This window comes from Pteropus medius, unplaced genomic scaffold, assembly GCF_902729225.1.
Source record: "Pteropus medius unplaced genomic scaffold, Ma_sr-lr_union100, whole genome shotgun sequence".
NCBI classification, from domain to species: Eukaryota; Metazoa; Chordata; class Mammalia; order Chiroptera; family Pteropodidae; genus Pteropus; species Pteropus medius.
In genome coordinates, this window is record NW_024340701.1 from 4894665 (window position 1) to 4918268 (window position 23604).

A 23604-nucleotide genomic window follows, 5' to 3' on the forward strand; every position below is an offset into this window, starting at 1 on the left:
TATCATTAGAAAATTTCTGATCTGACTCAGTAAAGTTGAAAAAAATTAGCAAAGCTTCAGAGACTCACAGGAAAATAGCAAATATGTAATAGCAGTTCCAGAAAGAAAAGTAAATGAGAATGTGGCAGAAACAATATTTTAAGAAATAAGCCTTAAAATTTTCCAAATTAGAGAAAAACAATAATTTACAGATTTAAGAAGCTTAGTAAACTCCAAGCAGGATAAATACACATATTCAAAAAAAAAAAAAAAAGTCCAATCTAGACATATCATAGTCAAATTGCTTAAAACCAAAGATAAAGAAAAATTCTTAAAAGTATACACATAAGAAGGACTACCACCATGCAGTGGAATAATAGTTGAGTTCTCATCGGAGATAATGATGATTATAAGACAATAGAATAATATCATTAGTGTTAAAAGTATACACAAACACACACACACACACATATACACACACATATATAATCATATCCACCCATATTTCTAATGAAAATATCCTTCAAAAACAAGAATAAAATAAAGACAGTTTCATACAAACAAAAGCTAAGAGAATTCAGTGCAAGAACATGCAAGACTTGACTATAAGAAATGATAAAGGATGTTTCTGAGGTTGATAGAAACTCCTGTCTACAGAAAGAAAAGCCATATGTAAACTTGGATCTACAGAAAAGAATGAGGAAAAGTAGAAATGATAGAAAAGTGGTTATATTATTGTTTTTTTTTTATTTAAAATTTTCTTAAAAGCCAACTGACAGAAGCCAAAATACTAAAGTTGTAAAGTGAGGTTTATAATGGACAAAAAATAAAATAAATAACAAGAATTCTCAAAAGATAGAGACAGGGTAGGTAAATAGAATTGTACTATTATAATATTTACAAAGTTTTGAAATGTAAAATGGGAAGAGTGAAGTACTAAGTGTTGAGTGTGAAGTCAGAAGCAGAAAGTATGACATAGTAAGTGTGAAGTGTAAAGTGGTACAATATTGACTCTAAAGAGACTTTGATAACTTAAGGAAAGATGCATATCATTAGCCCTAGAGAAACTACAATAAACAAACAAATCTAAGATGCTAATAGAGAAAATAAAATAAAATAACAAATATATACATATACATATGTAAACATATACATGCTAAATGCTTACTGTGAAATTAAATTTCTGCCCCAGTTCAAAAGCCCATTACAATTTCAGCTAAAATCTCCACTTTCATCATACTATTAACTACCCGGAAATCAAATCATGTCAGTCTACTGCCTAAACCTCTTCAATAGTTTTTCAGTGAACACCAAATGAAGCACAAAGCCTTTACTGCATTACCTAGTACCTGTCTACCTTTCTAGTTTCATCATTTGCCACTCTTTTACCTAAGGCACTCTCCTTGCATCAAGAACTTTTTCCATGCTATCTCCATCCTTGCCTCCTCATGGATGCCTCCTTATCTTCCAGATTTCAGTTTAAAGGTTATCTCATCATAGAAGTTTTTCCTAACCACCCTAATAGTTTCCATAAAGTTTCTATCACTGAATTATCTTTCTTTCATAGTCCTTCTCACATCATGCAATTATAAATGTTTGCTGACTTCTTATTGACTTTCTCTCACTAGACTTTAGTTCCTTAAAGTAGGAACCACATTTTTTGTTCACTCATGTATACTTCTTGCCTACCATTGTATTTGAAACATAGAATGTACTCAGTAAATACGTATTAAATAAATGACATATGTAAATACCTACAACACAAAGGATCTCAGTAAATATTCTCTCTATGAAATTATTACAAGCAATGCTGATGAAATTTGCAAGCCCAGTAGCATCATGGATGTGTTCTCCTGAAGAATTTTCATAATTTGTCTTCCTATTTATAATATGCTGGTATCACATCTTAAAATATCAAGAGCATAGTTTGAGAGGATTCCTTCAGTAGAAGAAATAGCTCCAGTGGAGCCATGTTTATACCTCAGCATTAATAGATTTATAATAGAAAAATATCTGCTCATTTATATTTATAATAAGAAAAAAAACTACTAACACAGTTTCTTGATAGAAAAGAAAATATAGTAAAACCCAGCAACTACACAAGATTGACAATCCATAATTGATAGTTACCGGAGAAATAAAAGTGTACATACTTAAGGCAGGAGCAAAACATACATCATATGCAAGAGCAGAAGCTCTTTAAACTTTGAAGGGTAGCCAAATGGCAGTTTTTGGGGAGGAAATGAAAAAGAATAGTTATGATCTCCTAATTATTATAAGTCACTTACAGAAATGAGTAAAAAAAAAACAATGAAAGGAAAAAAAAGGTAGATGCTTTACACAGCTTCACTGGCAAGCATTATATTTGACCTTTATGTATTTGTTTGGAAAATAAATCCATTCCCTCCTTTCTTATCCCAAGTTTTTATCACACTTCATCTGAATTGTTTAAATATTCTCATTACTGGTCTCCAAGATGTAAGCCTCACCCAACTACATACATTGAATCTCCAAATTGCCTTAATGCCAATTTTTCTGGTAAAAAGGGAAAAGGAATACAATATAAATTCAATAGATATAGTCATAAAACAGCTCTGTATCAGGTACTTGAAAGTCTACTTAAATTGAACATGTAATTTAATCTTACAAAACTCTAATTTCTCATTTTTTGATAATAAGACTCATTTCATATGGTTATATGAAGGAAAAATTATTAGGGCATATGTAAAATCCTTGAACAAGGTAAGGCACTCCATCATTACTTGTTGCATAAATGAATGCCATCCAACCAAATAATGGAAGTCCACTACCTTCTACCCCCTTATTTTTATTCAGAGCACTCATCATCATATCAAACTTAAATATATATTTAAGTTACATATATTTAAATATATATTACATATAGTTATATGACATGTATTATATATAACTATATGATACAAAAACATATTTATAACATTTAAACATATATTTAGGGACTAAAAACATATCAAATATCATACACTATATTATATATTTATTAATATGCTTATAAGACTATCTCTTCCCACAAATATATCAGGTCTACGAAGGCAAAACTTTGTCAGTTTTGGTGACAGCTATATACATAGAGCTAGAACACTATCTGACACAAAGCTAGTACTCGAAATTTCTGGCTTTATTTCTTCAGGTAATGCTTATCAACTACAGGATTAAGTCTAAACAGATTACCATGGCATAGAAGGCACTCCTTACCATTTAACACTAAATGGTCTTCTAGCTTCTCTGACCATGCTCCTCCATGTCTCTCAGTCTTTAGGCACACCAATGTACTCATTTGCTTCCTTAAACGTAAAATATACTGGAGTAGTCTAAGAGGGATGATACTTCCTGAACTAGGAATTGATGGTAATAGGACTGAAGAGAAGCAGACAGAATGCTGAAATGCTCTGAAGATAAGATCAATGGAAAATGCCAATAGACTGAATATCATGGGTGAATGAAAAGGAGGACTAGTTGACTCTGTATTTCTGGCTTGAGAAACTATGAATAAAGGAGGGAATGGGCTCAAGAGAGAAATCTAGATATTATTATTTTTCAGATATTATTATTATTTTAGATATTATTTTAGATATTATTATTTTTCAGATGACTATGAGAATCCAAGTGAAGACGTCAAGCAGACAATTAAACACGAGGTTAAGAAAGGAGGTCCACTTAGGAAATGTAAATTTAGGAAACATTAAATAAAAAGAATGAAAAAAGAGAGAGAAAAGAGAAATGGATCCAGAACCATGAGCTGAGGAACTTTAACTCTTATGACCTGAATAGAGGAAAAGGATCCAACAAGAGAGATTGGGAAGGAGCAGCCTGTGAGACTGAAGAAAAACAGAATGAACTCATTGCAGAGTCCAAGAAAGAAGACTGATTAAAGGAGAGGAGAGTCAATGATGTTGAAAGCTACTGAAATTAATTACTGTGAAGACAGAACTGTAAATTTAGCCACATAGTGGTCGCTGATGATTTTGACAGAAACAATTTCAGAGGAGTAGTGAGAATGAAAAATAGACTGGAATGAAATGAAGAAAAACTGGGAAGCAAGAGAGTAGAAACAGTGTGACAGTGTTTGAAAAACTTTGCTCCTTCAGAACACAGGCTCTTTGCAAGCTGAAGAGAAGGATCATCATCACGAAATTAAAAACATTGTCAATATTTTTCCAATTCATTATAAAAATGATTTAATGTACAGAGTACTCTTATTTATGTTTCTCACATAGAACAAAAATTGAAACTTTTTAAAGTTCAATGACCCGAAGTTCTAACATAACTAAGGTCTTCCCACAAGAAGATGAGAAAATTAGTTTTGTGCAAGGCACTTTAATTTACATATGTAATTAATTTAAAATTCACATCACATCTGTGAGGTAAATATGATTTTCTCTAGTTTAGGTGAGAAAATGATCTTCAAAGAGGTAGTAACTGGCTGAAGGCTACAAACTCAATGGTATTAAGAGAGCTAGATTCTAATCCTTGCCAAGAAAATGCTAAAGTTTCTACTATATGATACTAAAAATTAACTGCCAGCAGTTAGAGGAATACTCTCATAGCATTTTTACTCAACTGTATTTTAATACTTTGAATTTCAATTATTCACTTACAGATTTGTCTCTCCTCAATGCCCAGTAAAAATCTTGACAATTGAAATTATCCTATTTATATTTGTATCCTTGTGTTCCTAGTATAATACATGACTCATAACAGAAATTCAGTAAATATTTGGTGAAGTAAAAGTTGAATGAAAGAATACATATGAGAATTTCAGTGGCATGTATCTTCTATTGTCCCAGCAGCATAAATATTAATTCACTCATGACTATTTCATTTTATGGTCCAATTAGTACTGCAAATTCAATATAGTTCACCAAATATTTTTTGGACACTTGTTATCTTAGGTATTTCACTAGATGTTGAAAGGTAAAGGAAATGAATTCTGAAAATAATAAAACAAAACTTCTGTCCTTGAGATCTTCACATAAAAATAGGAAAATAAAAATAGGTAAAAATAAAATGGTAAAATATGATAAATACATTGAGAAGAAGAAAGACACTGGGCTAAAGAAAAATCGAAATGAGACTTTAACTGAGTAGTAAATATTAAGTATAGTCATATATACTGTCCCAAACATTAAACTGAAATCTTTTAAGCATTAAACTGAAATCTTTTAAAAAGATGTGTCATCCTAAAATACATGAGAATTTTCATTTAAATTTAAATCCTTTAAGTTTTTCTGAAAGATAAAAAGGAAGATGCTAACAAATAGCAAGATATATCACATACCAAGATAAGAAGACTATTACAAAATTGCTATTATTTTGCAAATAAATGTAATTCCCACCAGAACCCCAATGGCATTTTTTTTTTTAATAAACTGACTCAAAATTTATCTAAAAAGCTAAATAAGTGAGCAGAGTGTAAAATTCAGGACAGGGAGGAAAAATGAGTGATGCCCTACATATTCCTGAGGAACATCTACAGAGTTTCTAACTTGGTATCCCAGATTTGGGGTCCAAGAATATGCATTTTAGTAAGAACTCTAGATTATTTTGATTAGGAGGTCTAAGGACAAAATTTTGTAAACCACAGACCACTTGTAGGTGTGTCTGTGTGTGTGAGTGTGTATGTGTGTGCATCTAAGCTATAATAAAGGAATCATCATAAAAATCAGTAGAAGAGAAAGATTATTTAACAAATAATGATGAAAATAGCTACTCAGAAAAATTTAAGTTAGAATTTCAGTTTACAACATGCACCTACATAATTTTGATAAGAATTAAAGAACTAAACATATGGAACAAAACTATAAAAATACTAGAAGCAAATAAGCATATATTTTTCCGATTTGGAAGAATTTAGATGGATTAAACAAAAACAATGGTAGGAAATATAAAAAGAATCATCAATATATTGGACCATATAAAAATATGTAAATTCTCTTATGCCAAAAACATGATCATAAAATTAAAATATATCAACTAAGAAAAATACTGGCCACAAAGATAATTAAGGCTTCATATTTTTTCTTTTTATTAAATTTATTGGGGTGACATTGGTTAATATAATTATATAAGTTTCAAGTATACAATTCAATAATATATCATATGTATATTGCATTCTGTGTTCACCACCCAAAGTCAAATTTACTTCTGTCACCATATATTTGACCCCCTTTACTCTCATCTACATACCCATCTTCCTCTTTTCCTTCTGGTAACAACTAAACTGCTGTCTGTGTGTATGAATTTTTCTTTGTCTTGTTCATTTGTTGTTTTCAGTTTTATACACCACATAGTCTTAAACCATAAAGAGCTCAGATATACCGATAGAGAAATGCTAAAACTCCAACAGAAAAATGACATGAACAGACAATTCGCAGAAGCAGAAAAGCAAATGTCCACAAATATTTGAAATAAGCTCAGCCTTACCAATGATCAAAGGAATCCAAATTAAAACAATGAAAGGCCATTATTTTGCTTATGAAGATAATGAAAGATTCCAATAATGATTGTTCTCAATACTGGTGAGTATATAATGACTGTCTCACACCATTTGTAGAAGTTTAAACTGGTACAATCTTTCTGAAAAGCAACTAGTAGTAGTAGACTTTAAGGGCTCCAAAAAAATTCAGATCCTTCGAAATTGTAATTTCACTTTTAAGTACAGTATTCTCAGGAAATGAGAGGAAAGACAAAACTTTACATACAACAATGTTAAGTGCATTATTTGTAATAACATTAGCCATTAAATGTTCAATAACAGTGAAACGACTAAATAATTCCAATCACCACAAAATATTCTGTAATATGGGTTATTTAAATAATCTTTTAAACATTTAATGACAAGAAAATGTTCATGGTATAATGGAAAGTGAAAAGCACAAAATATTTTTTCACTCTTTGTAAATAATCTCTACCACATTTTTAAAAATTGTGTTTCTGAGTTTTCTAGAAATCAAAAGGAAATACACAGTTAACAGAATTTATTTCTATGTTGTATAATTATAATTTTTTAATTACAGATTATCTTATTTTCTTTACTATATCTTTTATATGTTTCCAATAATAAATATATATTACTACGTTAATATTTAAAAGTGACTTTTAAAATTTAAAACACATGGCTTGGTCTTTTTATTCTTTCATTATATTTTGAGCTTTGGTAAAGAAAGTTCCTAAATTAGCTTACCACTAAAGTTGCATAAAATGATGACAGAATTGTGATACATCTTAACATTCATTCAATTCTCTTATAATATTAAAGTTTTTCTAAACTTCAAAAAGATTAATGTTTTTTATAACCCAAGATTGTAACTGTACCTAGTATAATTAAAAGATTACATTAGTTATCGTGAGTCATTACCAAAAGGTAAAACGGTAAGTATATATTTAATTATCTTTTTAAAAAAATCCTGTCCCTCCCCACTCCTAGAGGTGCTCTTAATCAATAAAGTGGCTAAAATTCATGTCACCAGGAAAAGAACAGAATCTGATATATGACCAAATTAAGTAATTAGAAAATGGACAATGTTTGGTTGTACTTAAGCTATGAAGAGAAAATGTTATTTTACTCTTGAGCCTTAAAAATGAGTATAACAGGTGTGAGATGATATCTCATTATGGTTTTGATTTGCATTTCTTTAATGAAAACCACAATGAGATAACATCTCACACTTGTTAGAATAGCTGTTATCAACAAGACAAGTAATAACAAGTGTTGGAGAGGATGTGGAGAAAAAAGAACCCTTCTCCACCGCTGGGACTCAAATTGGTACAGCCATATGGAAAAGAGTATGGAGATTCCTCAGAAAACTAAGAATTGATCTACCATATGGTCCTGCAATCCCTCTCCTGCATATGTACCCCCAAAGACTTGAAAATTCGTATTCAAAAAGATATTTGCACACCGATGTTCATAGCAGCATTATTCACAGTGGCCAGGACATGGAAGCAACCGAAGTGTCCTACGATAGATGATTGGCTAAAGAAGCTGTGGTACATATACACAATGGAATATTACTCAGCCATAAGAAGAGATGAAATACTGCCATTTGTGACATGGATGGACCTCGAGATAATCATGCTAAGCGAAATAAGCCAGTCAGAAAAAGTTGAAAATCACATGATATCACTTATATGTGGGATGTAAACCTAAAAGCAACAAACAAACAGGATAAACAAGCAGAGACTCATGGACATGGACAATAGACTAGTGGTTACCACGGGGGAAGGGGAGAAGAGGAGGTAGATGGTGTAAAAGAGGTCAAATATGTGGTATATGTGGTGACAGAAAGAAATCTAACTATGGGCGGTGAACACATAGATATACTGCTAAATTGTACACATGAAACTTATTGGATTTCGTTAACCAATGTTACCACAATAAAAAAATAAATTAAAAAAAATGAAAATAACAAGAGCCATCCACATTGTTGCAAATGGCAATATTTCATCTTTTCTTATGGCTGACTAATATTTCATTATATATATGTACCACATTTTCTTTATCCAATCACCTTGAAATTATCATGCTAAGCAAAATAAGTCAGACAGAAAAGTTGAGAACCATATGATTTCACTCATATGTGGGATATAAAATTTAAAGCAACAAACGAACAGGACAAACAAAACTCACAGACAGGCAAGTTTTGTGGGTACCAGAGGAAAAGGGGGAGAGTAGAGGAAGATAAGGGTAAAGGGGGTCAAATATATGGTGACAGAAGATTTGACTTTGGGTGGTGAACATAATATATAGATGACGTATCATTGAATTGTACGCTTGAAACCTATATAATTTTATTAACCAATGTCATCCCAATAAATTTAATAAAAAAATAAACAGAACAAAAATTGCCTCAAAGGGCTGTTTTAAATAAAGATCTAATGAATTAAGCAATGTAAAACACCAAAAACAATGCTTGGCACATAGTTAAGTACTCGACAAAAGTAAACAGTGGTAGTAATAGTATTAGTCATCTTGCTACTCTTCACAGTAATATAAAATTATTCGCTGTCAAATAATTACTCACTAATACTTGTATTTAAATTTCTCTAACTGTATATGTCTTTAATTTAAAATCTTAAGCTTATAAGTTTATTCTTACAGATAAAACATGTCATTTTTATTTCACTATCTAGTTTGTTGAAGAATTAATCTGCATGCCAAATGCTTCTCTATGAGACATCTATTCATCTGCTGACTGATATAGTTAGTGGTTAAGTTCTTTTTATGTAAGTTCTGATTACTTCCTTTATGTGGGTTAGACTGATAATTCAATATTAACATTTTAAATGCAACCAAAGAACTTTTTATATGACAATTACAATATTATATTCAAAGGTCTTTGTACTAAACATTTGTTATTTCATTTTACAAATTCAGGAAGCATTTTATTATATTTCAAAGATTTCTAGCTTTTTTGTAAATTAAATGTTAATCCCCCACAGAAAATGTCAACAGATACTTAAATGTTTGGTTGCAGATAAAATGATAATTCATATCAATCCTTCAAAATCATAGCTACTTATCTTTACTCTGGTACCTAAGAAAATAAGAATGTCAAAAAATAGCTCTGAAAATAGAGAATTCTCATCCACTCTCCATTAGCCTAAGGTTAAAAAATATATAATGGTGCTATAAAACAATGAATTTAGATTCTTAAAAAGGGTATAAAATGAATTACTGTATCAGTGGTGCAGCATGCGCATTGCAAATGTCTCAGTAAAGTTAATTTTCATTAAAAGCACCCTTTGGCCACACAGAGAGCTTTAAAATATATGACTTCCTTTGTCACTCTAATAATTAGCCCTTCTTCACTATAGACAAATAAAATGTGATCAGAAGCTTTAAAAGCCAAGATTGTAAATCGAATAGAAAAATCCACAGAGTCAACTTTGGGAGACTTTCAGAAATACACAAATTTCTGAATTGAAGTACAGTAGTTGAGATAGTCTCAAAGAAATCCTATGCCTGAAATCAACAATACCTTCCTGATACACTTAACTTACTTATGCCTATAGTCCAGGGCTCAATGGATACTCTTGTTTGGAAAAATGAGCAATTTTAGCACCAAGGCCAGATGCACACAAAAATCTATTCTGGGACCACTCTTTTTACATAACATACTCTAGAAAGTCATATGTGAAGATAATAATAAAACCACAATACAGTGGGAAGTAAAATCATTCATACTGAAGAGTTATCTCTGTTATCTTTTCACTAGGGAACTGGGGGTGATGGGCAAGAAAGAGATCAAACAGTAGTTAAGAATCCTTTATACACATTACCTAATTTCATTCCCTAGAGGTATACTTTAGATTATCCTAATAAAGCTGAAAAAAACCATGGCTCCAGGAGGATAACTAATATGCCCAAGATCATATAAGTGTCAGAGCTAGTATTTAAACCACAGCCTGTCTGATTCACTAGCTCTAAACACAAACTTATGCTAGAATAATGGCGGTAACATACTACATATTCAATATTTTCAAAGAAATGTGTGGGGATACATTACATTTACACAGAACATAGTCTTAGTCACCTTAAAGAATACCATAACACCTTTCATTTCTGTGTAGCAAGAATTACTGATGGTCAGCTATATGGAAACACTGCTAGGTATGAGGGAGGTAGAAAAAGGTATAGGGTAGAGGAGAAGGGTATAATAAGAGATATGATTTTTGTCTTTAAAGAAGCTATAATCTAACAGGGGAGACACACATGTAAACAAGAAACGAAAAAAGGAAGCACAAAATGAGAAAAATGCTAAGAGGCAATTTTTGTATTACAAAAAGCATGAGCTTAGGGTAGATTTGAATCCTAGTTCTATCCTAGAAAAGATGGATGATATTAGGCGAGTTATATTTCCTTGTGAGTATGAGTTTCCCTCATCTATAAAATGAAAATAACAGTTAACTCGAAGGTTATATGAGATAATAAATGTAGTGCAACTAGCACATATTAAATCCATAACTACTATTGTTACTATTGTTGGCAAGCTGCGATCATGGAGGAGGTGTGATCAGTTCTCTTTCCCGGAGAACTGGTTGGTACACTGAAGGGATTCAAGAAAGTTTAATGCTAGAAATGACTAATGTTTCAGATTTAAAATACATGTAAAATGTTTAAAGGCAGTTTATAAAAAGGAAGGGAGGGAAGGAAGGATAATGGAAGGGAAAAAGGAAGGAAGATAAATTCTAGAATGAAAGGAAAAATATAAAGGTATTATAGAGTAAAAGAGATGCCATCATCAAGATACAATAAATAGTCCAGACAAGTAGTCAAAATGGTCACACACGATGTGAAAATATAAAGAACTCTCAACTGTTAAATCATTCTAAATGTGTTTCAAGTAAGTTGTGATCAGTATACACTATCTCCTTGAGTTTCTAGTACTTATAATCATGTCCACATACTAAAGGGTTTAACTAGTGGCCCAGATGGACACAGAAAATAAAATGACACCAGCTTCCATCACTGGCTTAGAAGTCTCTTTACATATGTATAAGTTGAGAGGTTGGCAGGAAAAGGAAGATGAAGGGTGGGAATGGAGAAGGGGGTAGTTAATTATAAGCAATATAACAGATGTCAGTTCCACCATATCTGCCACTAAATAGCATTAACTTATTTTAACCTATTTGGATGTGTAACAGACAGACTCTTAAGGTGGCCTTCATAATCTCCAATCTCTGGTGTTCACACCATCGTGTAAGCCCCCCAACCTGAGTATGGGTGAGACCAGTACTTGCTTCTAACAAATAAAATACTGCAAAAGTGGAAAGATGTACATAATTACAGGTACCTGATTACATGATTCTGTTACATAATATTGCAACACCCATACCTCTGTCTCCCTTTCGGAGAAATAAATCAGCCATAGTGGGAAGATCCACATGACAAGGAACTGTGGACAGCCTATGGAAGCTGAGGGTAGACTCCATTCAACATCCAGAATGACACTGAAGCCCTCATTCTTATAACCACAAGGGATTGAATGCTGCAATAACTTAAATGACCTTGGAAGTTGATCCTTCCCTAGTCAAGGCCTTAGAAAAGACTTCAGCCATGGCCCATGCCTTGATTGTGGCCTCATAAGACCTTAAACAGAATACTCAGCTAAACCATGCCTAGACTCTTAATCTACACAAACTGTGTGACAAAAAAATAGATGTGTGTTGTTTTAGTGCTAAGTTAGTGATATTATTTTGCAGCAATAAGTAACTAATACAGAGAGTGAGAAACTAGACAATTAGATTTGTAAGAGCTATGTCTAAAATAAGCCAATAATGCACCTGAGGATTTCACATCTGAGAAAAGCACATGAGTGTTATGATATCTATTCTATACATTAAGGTTCTTTACTGTTTCCTTTTCTGATCTCAGCTGTATTCCTAACAATTGCCCTGAGAAGTAACCCAATTGAGACATTACTAATATACCTCCCCTATACTAAGCAAAGCAGTACCTGTATAGTTGCATGTAACCGGCAATTTCTTCAAAAACATAATATGAAAGATGTCACGGAACCATTGTCCAAAAATGTGTCTTGAAGTAGCTTGTTACAGTGTTTGAAATATTTCCATTACAGAGTCATTCTTCTGAAAATAAAGCCATGTATCTTTAGAGATACTCTTTGAGAATCAAAATATCCTGATGAAGAATAACACATTAGATCTTTATTATCTACCAATACTACTTTTATTGATTTCATTTACCATATACTCATTGCCCTAGCAAAGCCCTGAGAAAATGGAACAAGAAATTTTTCATTCGTAACTGAATGAATAAACAGATTGATAGACAGCATTTTAGGTTATTTTATAATTTCTAAAGAAACTTCATAAAGAACCTTCATAAGATAACTTATTTAATAAAATATTAGATATAAATCTCCTAGGACAATGCCTGCCTATAATTTTTGCTTAACAAATATTCATTCACTCTCTTCCTTTTGATCCTAAAAAACATTTGGTTCCCATCTTTTTAATGAGGAAATTTAGTAACAGATTATAAATGACTTGCCAAAGATCACAAATTTAGTTAAATTACAGAGATGAAACTTAAACCCAGGGCCTCAGACTATGAACTCCGTGCTCTCTCTACTTTTGCCTCTACTAGTTCAGAAAAGAACACAAACCTATCACTTGGAATATGAAAGTCTAAATAACATTCTCCATTCTTCTTCAAAGGTATGTTTGGTATTTTAATTTCTGTGCCACTTAACAAATGCATTGAGCATTAACTAGTATTAATTAAACAGAGCTTTATAAGAATCTGGAATCCTACTTCCAGGTCTGCTACTTTTCAGCTATAGGACCTTGGAAAATTCACTCTACTTTTCTGAACTATAGCTTCCTTATGCCTAAAATGAAGGTGAAAATAATGATAATGATGATGATCTAACATTTGCCTCAAAGTGTCATTGACAAAAAAATTAGATAATGAATCTGACAAACTTTGAAAAATGAGACTTTACTATTTTACAAATATGAATAATTGCTATAATTATAATAATTATTATCAACTAGGTATCGATAATTGTACTATCTTAATTAAACCAGTTTTTCTAATCTCATGTCAACTAAAAGATTTGATAATTAATATTTCCAATATTGTATTTGCTTTAATGTTGCTTTTAGGGAACAATAGATAATGCTATTAAAAAGAATTTAAAGCAAAGTGCTGACTGCCTATTCTAAGATGTGTGGTTTAAATTCGTGCTAGAAAATAGCAACTTTGGACTGCTCTTCAACTAGGATGTGTTGCTAATCTCTTAAAATACTGTGTTGATAAGCTTTACATAGTTGGGATTTTTTTTTAATTAACACTTATAATTTGGCAATTTACTTACAACTTCTCACAACAGACTCCTGCAAATATGAAACCATACAGTCTTTTATATTAAAGTGTAATTTTAAATGCATTCATGTTCTCTCATAAAAAACTGTCAATGTGTTAGTATGAGCCTTTCTCTAAATATAGTACACAATGCATGAGATTAATAAGGAAGGGCAATGAGTAAATTAAAATTATTTACTTAAGTAAATTTAATGTTTATTATAAAATCTAACTTTATCTATATGCAAGTAATACACACCATAATGGCCCAGATTCATGACAGGGAAAAAAAAAAACATGAATTCAATTCATTATATTTATTATATTAGAAAACACTGATACTTTTGTTAAATTACCAAAGACTGAACTTACCAAGTAATTCATAAAATTGGATTCCACCTTATTCATGAATTGTAGTGTTGGACTAACTAGAATAACTCGCTTGTCTGTCTGCATAGAGACAACATAATTGTTATTTTTATTTCTTATTACTATACATCATGAATAATGAATTCTTTTAGGGGAAAAGGATAAATAATTTCCATTTTCATGAATCAACTAGCTTTTATATTTGCTGGTAAGATTAGAATCTATCGATACATTTTGCAAATAAATTAAACCATTTGAAAATCATGGTTTTCACGCCTTACATTTGCTTTCAGGATAATGAAGTCAGAGCTTACATTAGTGTATCCACAGACACATAACAAACCACAACAAAACTTTGTAGCTTAAAACAACAGTGTTTTTATTATTTCCTCCAATTCTGTGGGTTAGCCAGGTGGTTCATCTGGGCTCATCCTTGATAAATATGAGTCCAGAGTTCAAGAGAGAGGTCTGTACTAGAGATATAAATCAGTGTGTAGATAATGTTTAAAGTTAAATAATCAGATGAGATAACCAAAAGGCATAACTGTACAAGAACTGAACATTCCAGTGTTTACAAAGTAAAGAAAGGAGTGAAATATATGGTGACAGAAGAAAATTTAAGTTTGGGTGGTGAACACACAATGCAATAAACATATGATGTATTATTGAATTATACACTTGAAACCTATATAATTTTATTAACCAATGTCACCCCAATAAATTTAATTTAAAAAAAGACGTGAGATGGCACCAATAAATGTAAAGACGTGGCCACTAAGATAGAAAGAAAAATAGGGGGTTGGTATACATCTGTGAAGCCAAGAAAAGTAATATATCAAAGAGGAAGGAATGGGAATAGTCCAAATGGGTCAAATCCTTCTAACAGAATTATAAGAATATATGATAACTGTAATTTAGCAACCAAGAGGCCATTAATGATCATGAGAAGAGCAATTCTGGAGGAAGGGTATGGCTTTTGAAAGCCTGATTGAATGGGCTCAGGGAGAAAAGTACTAGAATCAGACAACTCTTTCAATATTTTTTTCTGTAAAAGAGAACAAAAAAAAAGAAGTAATAGCTGATAGGGAAACTACAATTTTTTAAAGATAGGAAAAATAATTGCATATTTATATGCTGATAGAAATGATATAGTACAGAAAAATAATAATAATAAAGATAGAGGGAGAAATTGCTGAAATAATAACTTTGAGTATGAGGGAAAAATGGGATCTAATGTGCAAGTGGAAAGGTTAACCTCTGATAAGAGCAGAAAGGGTTTCTCCAGTGAGAAGGAAAGAAAGAATATAGAGCATAGATTTAAGTGAGTTGGTGGATATAGGGTGGAAATTTGTAGAACTGCTCTTCCAATTGCTTTCATTTTCTCTATTTATTGATTGTACATTACCTATCAGACACTGTTCTAGGCCATATGGACACAAAGACAAAAAAGGCATTGTCCCAGCCTTAAGGAAATTTCTTGTTTGAGTGACAGAATAGATGGGGATACCCACAGACTCAGATAGGAAAGTCAGGAGGACAGTCTCCTAAACTTGGGGCCTGTTAGATTTGTGGTGCTTTTCAGACAACCTCCTTCATAATTTTGCACAGAGCTAAATTTAGTTATAATCGTGTAAGATCAGTTAATAAATATATCATTATAACACCCCAAGTCCTCTATTACTATTAAAATATATGTGTGTCATTCCTTCTATATTCTGCCCATTGGGACTCAGAATTCAAGCAATGAATTATTAGTTTAAGAATGTCACTCATCTTACATAAGAGAACTTATTATTTCTAACACTTATAAATATTAGAAGAAAAAAGCATGTTGAATACATCAGAAAAATATCCTTTTCCTAACAAAGTAGGAGCTAATTTATGTTTCTGACATCATAGCATTCAGATAATTTGCACATGGGTATGATTCAAGTTAGTAGTCTATAAAAGATTGCTAGGATATAAAATCCTGTTGTATATTATGGTAATTTACCTCCACATTATTTCATTGTTATAGATTCTAAAGCTCTCACTAGCTTCTGGGGAAAAAAAAAAAAAAACGTGCAGTGATAATATATGGTTTGTTCCCTGTTTGCTTTCAGAAAGAAAAATACTAAATAAAAATTAACATGGAAAAATCTGAACCTAATAGGCAACTAGGCACTTAAAGAAAATCAATCAGTATAAATGTGAACAGTTATATGCTATCAATGGAATAATACTACTGAACACTACATTTTTATTGCAATAGGTTTGCAGCTACACAGGAAAAATGCTAAAAATTCTTTCCTAATAGTATCCAACGACACTCTTAGGAAACCAAGAATGTGTTGGACAACACTAGTGCTATGGATATGCAGTTTCTATCAAGATTTGGTAGAACTATTATATCAGAACTATGAACTTACAGGTCTGCAAACCAAAGTACAAAAGGAACATTTCCCATTTCCCCAACTATTCCCCAATGCCTAACTGCTCTAATCAGATAGTTTATGGTCAATCCCAAATGATGTCCTCTAATAAAGCAAAATTAATATCAGCTTCGAAGCCCTCATATGTGAGACAGAAAAAAGGAGAAGAAATGGTCACAACCCGACAGAATGCAATGAACAATCAAGAATTCAGCCTTGTCCATCTCAGATGACTAATGCTAGGAAGTTATAATGAAATCCCTCTGCCAATATTTAAGAATGGTAGAAAATTTGAGATTATATATATATGTATATCACCAGTGATTTCTCAAATTCATGTCTGTCAAATAGATTAGCTGTCTCCAATTATACCTTTCCACCCCATATTAACTATTTAATTTTCCATTGGCTACTTCAATTCCATAAAAAATATTAGTTTGTTTCTAAACCAATAATAACTATCATTCAACATAAAACTGATTTTGTTCCAAATGTTTTACCTATCTTACATCATTTAATCTTTACCATTTCCCTCTCTGTAAGGTAGGTGTAAATTTTACTTCTAGATGAGGAAAATGAGGCTCAGCTAAATAACTTACGCAAAGTCACACAACCAGTAAGTAGCAGAAACAGAATTTGAATTCAAGTCTATCTGACTTCAAAGCTCCTTCTACTCTATAACTCACAACTATGTACTAGATTCTATTTCAAGTCCATCAGAGAATTAAAAAGAGGAGTAAGAAATAATTTATGCCATTAAAGGGCTTATTATATGTTAGGAAAAAGTAGCTAAACTACAAAGCAGAATTCAATATGCTATGAGAGAAGTTCAAATAATTGGTTTAGTACAAGGAGACATTACACACCTGATGATTAACTTCAGAAAAGGTTTTATGGATGAGATGACATTTGAAATAGGTCTTAAACAATAAAGTGTTTTATCAAAAGGTGAAAATTTGGTAGTGGGAATAGGGGCCAAGGAAGGACAGAGTCAAAGGCCTTTCTAAGAGAATAATGAAGAAAAACCACAGCAAAAACATGTTTAATATACAATGAATACTTCAGATTGACTACAGCACTGGATAAATACAGTGGAGTGAATTAAAGGAAAACTAGAAACAGTAGCTGAATCCATATTGAAAGGTCTTAAATATCATATTAAAGAACTTTTATTTCATTCAGAAGGCAGAAGGAAGTTACTGAAAGCCTTAAAGTAGGGAGTGATGTGATTCAAGCTATGCTTCAGGAAAATGACTTGTGCAAAAGTACTCTTTTTACATACAGAAACAAAAAATTAAAAAATAGTATATACGATATATCGAAATGGCAGAGGCCTGAGGAAGGAAGGTAAATTTGGAGATTATTGCAATAGTCCTGGCAGCCTGAACTAAAACAAATGAAAATAGAGAAGGTGGAACAGTGTGAAATCCAAACACTTCATCAAAATGCAGCGTTAGTACAAAGCTTAGGTAAATTAGAATCCAGAGCTGTCTGATTCTAAAATACATGTTCTTGCCCTTCTACCATGCTGCCTCCACAGTGTTATATGCCATGGTACTGGGCACAAAAGCACGTGTTCAAAAAATATTTGTTGGCTTTTGTTGTGTTTGTTGCTAAGTATGTAAATTTTTTTTTTTTCTTTTAACGCCTATAGCACCACATTTTCCTAGGTGGTCTCCCATCCAAGTACTAACCAGGCCCGACCCTGCTTAGCTTACGAGATCAGACGAGATCGGGCGTGTTCAGGGTGGCATGGCCATATACTAAGTATATAAATCTTGTACATAAGCAATTCTTGCATATAATTAATAGTCAATGAATATTTGTTGAGTGAACGAAGGTTCAATGAGGAAACTGAAACTCAAGAAAATTTAGAACTTTTAGACATAGACATTGAAGGAGTACATTCATTGTGCTGCTTATATATATAATCATTCTGGCTTAATGCTAAAATAGTCACACTAAAACAGTCATAACTACATTTGCTAAACTCTGTTTGGGTAGTACATCCAAGGTGGAGTGAAAGAGAGAAATATCCATAGGAGTTCCTCTGAGCATGACTTCTTTCAGCACCTATACTCTGTGACTGTTAACAGTGGGAGCCACAGGCTGCATGCATGAACTTGTACATTTGGAGACAGCTGTGATCCTTAAATAATGATACACCAAATTTACCAACATGCATTGAAATAGATGCATTCATCAATGTATTTCCTACCTAAGGAGCACTGACATGCAGGTACAAGCCTAGGAGAAAAGAGTGCAAATTCATTCATAGGTGTCTCTACTTAATCTATGAACACTGACATTAGCTGGTTATTTTAGAAATGTCGACTTTAAGGAAACTGTCGAAGTGTCGGAGCATGGGATAATCACTAAGGTGTTTAAAATCCATCACTTATCCTTTTACGCAAATCCTTTTTTCTCATAGGTTTTCTTGATAAATGTCAATTTTCTACATGTACTCTCATTAATTTTCTACTCATTCATTCCACATTTACTGCAGAGCTACAATGTGCCATATACTGTACCAAGCTACATCACAGGAAATAGAATCTAAGAGAAGCACTTGTCTTCCAACAGCTCAAAGTCTAATGGAAGGGACCTGCACATAAATAAATTATTATAGTGCAATGAGAAAAGTAGCTATATGAATCTCCCATATAAAAGATATGGGAAAGAAGCCAGAGCTATAAGATTTAATAGACCAAAAAGTTCATCTTCTGCAAGAACCTTAAAAAATAGCTGTAGAAGTATCAGGCTAGGAGAGAATCACAGAGTTCTAGAATGTTCCAGCTCCAAGGGAACTATAATTAATTTATATTTTAAAAAATCTACTTCCCAACCACTGTGTCGGGCTCTGAGGATACACAAATAAACCCTGGCCCTCACTCACCTTAAGAAAACTACAACTCATTAGGAAAGTTCATGACTACTCAAAAGAAGGCAGAAGGCATTAAAAAGAGAATTCTACACTTGAAACCTATATAATTTTATTAAATCAATGTCACCCCAATAAATTTAATTTAAAAAAACCTCTTGCTTAAAACATACTCTTCTACTATAAACACTGAAATATTCTATCAACAACTTATTTCTGCAGAGGCACGTACAAGCAGCACATGACAAAACTGTCTACTCCCACCCCCTTCCATTCTCAAATCACATTTCCTAACACCACCCCTTTCTCCCAGGTCAAAATAACCACTCCCTCTTTGGTGACACTATCATACCCTATCCAGACTCTACTCACTTGTACTTGATTCATTAATTTATTCACTCTCTTACTTAATCAGCAAGTATTTTTTGAGCACACATTATGTATAAGATACTGTACTAAGTTCTGGGGATATAAAGCACTCAGCAATACAGAAACAATCCTGTTCTCATGGAGCTTATACTCTAGAGGGAGACATAATAATCAAATTAAAAAATAAATATGTAACAAAGCTAGTGATGATAAGTGATAAGAACAAAAATAAATTGTGTAAGAGTGATAGGGAAGCTGAAAAGAGTACTATATTGAATGAAGTAAGAAATGTACCATGTAAGTATATTGGGCGCAGAGCATTGCAGGCAGAAGTGCAAAGGCTCTGGGGTGTGAGTATACAGAATATATTTAAGAAACAGTCAGATGAGAGATAATGGTGACTTGAACACCATCAGTCCCTGTAGTTTTTTAGTGCACTTACTCTGACCTCTTTGACATCAAGGAACTGATCTTAGTTACCTCTGATTCTCCACTGCCTAGAAGAGAACCTGACATGGTAAACACAATAAATATTTGAGTAATTAATTAATGAAGATTCAGTCCTCTTCTCTCTCTTGGTAGATTCACTCCCTGGTATTACTGATGAATATATGCTACATCTTTCACCGAGCTTTAAGCTTTTCTGAAGACTATGCCGGGGGTATCTTTTCTTCTTCTTCCCATCCCTCACCTATGCCTATATAATATAAAACCAATAGAAATAAAATAATCAAAGAAATATCTTGGTATAGTGTTTTGATAGCAAATACGGAATAAATAGCAGAAGTTCTAGGAGATCAAAATTCTCTGAAATAACAAATGGTGTAAAAATATTGAAAAGTTGATATATAATGCCCCCAAACCAAAGGATGCTGAGGCATAATTTCAGCTAAATGTGGTTCTAAAAGGTCTAAGCTGTAGGCAGTAATGCAGGCCAAGCATATTTGCCGCTTAATGATTCTGGGAAATCTGTCTATTCACATCTGGATCTCAGCCAAAGCTGAGAAGTAAATTTGAGTATAGACATGGTGAACATTAGGCCTCCCAGCTCAGATTCCCATCAAGAGAGAAAGCATTCAAGGCCATACCCTAGGCTAAAAGAGATACTAATTCTAGGCTTCAAAGCTAGGTGACTAGTAAGACTATGGCACAGAAAAGGAGCTGTCAAGAAAGAACCCAGTTCTGCAGACTATACCAATGCAAATAATGCAGGAAATGCTATAACTTATAGAGTAGTGACCAGGGTTTGTCTCTTGTACATGAAATAATAAAGTCTAGTTGGCAGCAACTCTGATACTACTCTGGCCAAGACTGGCTTAAGGATGAGGCATCTTGGAATGAAAGGCAAGGCCCATCAGCAGTATATCTAACTGCTGGAAACCAGGAAGAGAAAGGTAAAGGTATGGGAGGCAGCAGTTCCATAAAATAGAGATGTGTCAAGCTGAAAGAACCATAACAGACCTGCAAGGCCAACTATATTAGAGATATCCATCACTCCCCCTCTACAGCTCCTTCTTAGAGAATTTGTCCTACCCACAACCTTGAAAAGGCAGCATTATATATCCAATGGCCACTGACCTTGGCCACAACTGACCAAACCCAAGCTGAGCCAATAATATTTTTCTTTTGATAATTGATAATTTGGAATTGATATATGACTGAATTTACTAGATTATGTTGAACAGGCCAAAAATCAACGCTATGGCAACTGAAAGCCACAGTAAGCTGGGAACACAGGGAAAACAGACTAGAATATGCAGGCTCAGACATATATGAAAGAAGAAGAGGCTACCTGACAAGTTTTTAGTTTCCTTTATGCCCTATGCATGGGTTAAAAATGTTTGTTAGTGACTGAGAATTCTTGGATAAAATCTCCCTTGAAAAAAAGTCTTGTTCTTTGGAATTTTAGGGATCTTTAATAACATGTAATTCTCATTTGCTATGCTATTATTTATAGTTCTACATTAAATATTCAGATTCAATTATAATTATTCTATCCCTGAATGCTATCAAGTTATACTTTAAATATCATCCAATATCCCAGGATCCACAAATCTCAGGAAAAAAAAAACACAAAGAAAAAGTACATACCCTTCCCTTCAGCAATGGGCATCCAAAATTTACTTATAAAACTGTTTCCGATATTTTACCCTGTTTAGATGTATAAAAGGTTAACATCTAATTCCATTTACAATGCTGATCCAGCAAGAAAGAAATTAATTTGGCATTAGGGTAGTAACATCAATTTCCCATGTATCTGAAGTAATGCATTTACTGGAAAGAGATTAATATCAATTCCATAAATCATTCACATGCATTTTCCGGAGTTTGAGACATCTGAGTAATGTCACATGTGTGAGCTGATATCACTTTGTGCATACTCCATTCATTAATCAATGCCTGGGGTTGCAGAATAGTTGTCAGGAGAAAATATCAAACTTGGAAAAGGATCAATCTTTCTGTTCTTAATTTTCTGTGACTTGTTTTAGGTAAGGTAAGCCAAATGTTGCCATAAATGCAATGGCATTGATCCATACTGGCAGCCAGCATTTTCAGAAAAAAACATTTGGTCAATTATCTTCCTAATGATGACAACTACTTAATACTCATGTGATAAGAAAATGTGTAAATGTCAATGTAAAGATTCTATTAGGGATCCTCAAAAAAATACTGACTGAAAGGAGAAATGAATCTGAACCTCTCCTGTAAACAGCAGCTCTTCATTATTACTGTTTAATTTCATAATCACACAATCTGAGTTGCTTTTGCCTGTATTCATCAGGGTGCTTCAGAGAAACTGAAAAAATAGAGTGGGGCGGGGGGCAGTGGAGGGATGGAGGGAATGTGTGTGTATGTGTGTGTGTGTGTGATTGTGCGTGCACACACGCGCATGCACACGCGCATATACAGAAAAAAGTTCATTATAAGGAACTGGTTCACATTATTGTGGAGGCTGACAATTCCCAAGATCTGCAGCTGGCAAGCTGGAGACCTAGGAGAGCTGATGGTGTAATTCTAATCCAAATGCAGGCAGGCTCAAAAACCAGGAAGAGTCAATATTTCAGTTCAGCTGAAGGCAGGAAAAAATTGATGTCCTAGCTCACAGTACTTAGGCAGGAAGCATTCTCCCTTACTCAAGAGAGGTACAGCCTTTTTGTGCTATTCAAGCTTTCAACTAATTACACAAGGCCCACACACATTAGCGAGGGCAACCTGCTTTACTCAGTCTATCAACTCAAACGTTAATCTCATGCAGAAACACGTTCACAGCCATAACCAGAATAATATTTTACCAAATGTCTGGGTACTCCATGGACCAGTCAAGTTGACACGTAAAATTAAACATTGCAGGACCTTAGAGATCATCTACCAAACCCAAAAACGCAGGCCCAATTTCCTTCATGATATAGAATGAGAAAAACAAGACTCAGACATATGAGCTCAGAGCTCCTAATGCCCAGTAAATATTAATTATTTTTGACCAATCGAATATTATTAACCTAAACTTAAGTCTTCCATTCCAAGTCATCTGTGGCTAACAAAACTGCAGAGAAAAGAAAGTATGTGATCCAGTGGAAAGAAATCAGGCCTTTGAGTCAGACAAAGGTCAAATCCTGGCTCTGCTATTTACTAATCGCTACTTAAATTTTGAACCTCAGCTTTCCATCTGAAGTACAGAGGAAATAGTGTCTATTTCATGGAATTCTTAGGAAAATTAGAGATGA

General features: G+C 33.0%; 1 protein-coding gene and 1 pseudogene across 1 annotated transcript in view; both read right to left on the reverse strand.

The window, feature by feature from the left end:
- The window catches only part of AGBL4 (AGBL carboxypeptidase 4), a 1011660-nt gene that overhangs the window by 900690 nt on the left and 87366 nt on the right, over positions 1-23604 (reverse strand). The gene's annotated exons all lie outside the window — the stretch shown is intronic.
- LOC120581543 (uncharacterized) lies at positions 18275-18393 on the reverse strand (annotated as a pseudogene).